At 59.9% G+C, this 1,928-nt stretch overlaps 1 protein-coding gene across 4 annotated transcripts in view; it reads left to right on the forward strand.

Annotated features, from left to right (window-relative positions):
* Window positions 1–1,928, forward strand: part of RPH3AL (rabphilin 3A-like (without C2 domains)) — a 153,295-nt gene that overhangs the window by 148,791 nt on the left and 2,576 nt on the right. The gene's annotated exons all lie outside the window — the stretch shown is intronic.

Here is a 1,928-nt window from a genome sequence, read left to right on the forward strand (position 1 = left end):
TGGCAGCCGTTTGGGTGGGGTGGGGGCAGACGTCCCATGGAGACCCACCACAGTTCCGAACGAGGAACTGGACTGAGACCACCCTGTCTCAGTTTGAGATCCACAGGCCCACACGTGATCTCCCACAGGTGGCAGTGTGGAGGCCCCCAGGATGGGGTTCACGCACCCGCCGGGCCACCTCTCCGGGAGCCAGAGCAGCCTGGCCAGTGAGATGGGGACAGGCTCTGCCGACCCGCAGGGGGGGACCCTACCCCAGGCCGACCCGAAGGGCCCCGGTGAGTATCCAGCTGCTGTCTTCTCCCCTCTCCTGCCCCCGCGGCCGCGTCCTCTCTCACTCACTCCTTCCAAACTGGAGACTGGCTGGTGACATTTTCAATTCTGCATGTTTACCAAGCACTGTGCGGGGAACCAGGTGAGCCAGACCCCGTCCCTGCCTGCAAGGAACAGAGAGAGGGGCCCGGAATGAGAACGGTAACCATCTCTAGCCGCTCTCACTAATTACAGCAGTGGTCGCCATCCTCCGCTGTGTAAAACGTGCCGGCTCCTCTGGGCCGAACCTTCGTTCTGTTGGCAGAGTGGCTGGGAGGCTTATTGTCCCCATTTGATGGGTGTAGAAACCAAGGCACAGAGAGAGTGCCGGGAGAATCGTGGGCTCCCACCCCGCCCTGTGTCTCTGGACCCAGTCCTGGCTGGCCCGGGAACATCCTGTGGCAGGGGTGGGAGGCTTCTTAAACTAAAGCCAGAGAGAGCTGCGCAGGTGCAGGATCAGCCCTGTCTCCTTCAAGAAGGAAGCTCCGGGCAGGTTGGGCCCCTCCCTGGCCAGAGGATTCATGGGTCCACGTGTGCACCAGGGCGGCAGCTGATCTCCGTCCCCGGAGGTGGAGGGCACCTGGCAGCCCCCCGCAGGAGCGCCTGCCCCACCCCTCTCCTTCCCCACTTGATGGTTCCCCAGGAGCTGCAGAGCATCCGGGAGGCATCTGTGGCCGCAGAGCGGACCCTGCCCCCTCCCTCTGGCCTCCTGGAGGTCCTCCACAGAGGACAATGTGGAATCCAGCAGCCCTGAGTTCTTGTCCCAGCCCTGCCACCCACAGCCACGTGACCTTGAGCAGACTCCCCAGGTTGAACCATATGAAATTGCATTTTAAAAAATTTTTTTGAGACAGGATCTCATGCTGTTGCCCAGGCTGGAGTGCACTGGTGTGACCACAGTTCACTGCAGCCTCGACCTCCTGGGCTCAAGAGGTCCTCCTGCCTCAGCCTGCCAAGTAGCTAGGACTGTTGGCAAGTGCCGCCAGGCCTGGCTAATTGTTTTGTATTTTTCAAAGGGACGGGGTCTCCCTGTATTGCCCAGGCTGGTCTTGAACTCCTGGGCTCAAACAGTCCTCCCACCTTGGCCTCCCAAAGTGTTGGGATTACAGGCAAGACCCACTGCGCCCAATTGAAATTCTGTTTTTCTGGTTCAAAAATGTGAAATATCAGTAGTTCGATATGGTTCGCCCTTAGGTTTGATCTCTGCGCCCAGTTCTGTTATCAGTACGGTGTCCTTCGCAGGGTTCTGGGGAGAGAAAAGTCAGTGTCATGTGGACGGCCTTCCCCTAGGAGGTCCTCAGTAAACGTCCGGTAATAAAGGGGGAAGCCGTGTGGCCTAGCGCAGAGAGGGGGTTCCTGGGCTTAAGAAACAATGTGGGAAGGATGGGCGTGGAGGAGGATTTTCTATCTCCCTGCCCGTTTGCTCCTTGCGGCATCCTGAGGTCGCCACGTTGGCCACCTGGGTTAGGAGGGGGCCTGAAGCCCAGAGGGGCAGGTGACTTTCCTGCCATCACACAGCAGGGCAGAGCGGCGCTGGTCTCGAGTTCGGGCTCAGGCACGGGTGTTGTCAGCAGAAGGCTGCCTTCCCCTCCAGCCCCTCCGTCTCATTCCCAAAGGCC

Source organism: Mandrillus leucophaeus, unplaced genomic scaffold, assembly GCF_000951045.1.
Source record: "Mandrillus leucophaeus isolate KB7577 unplaced genomic scaffold, Mleu.le_1.0 Scaffold6, whole genome shotgun sequence".
In the NCBI taxonomy this organism is placed as follows: Eukaryota; Metazoa; Chordata; class Mammalia; order Primates; family Cercopithecidae; genus Mandrillus; species Mandrillus leucophaeus.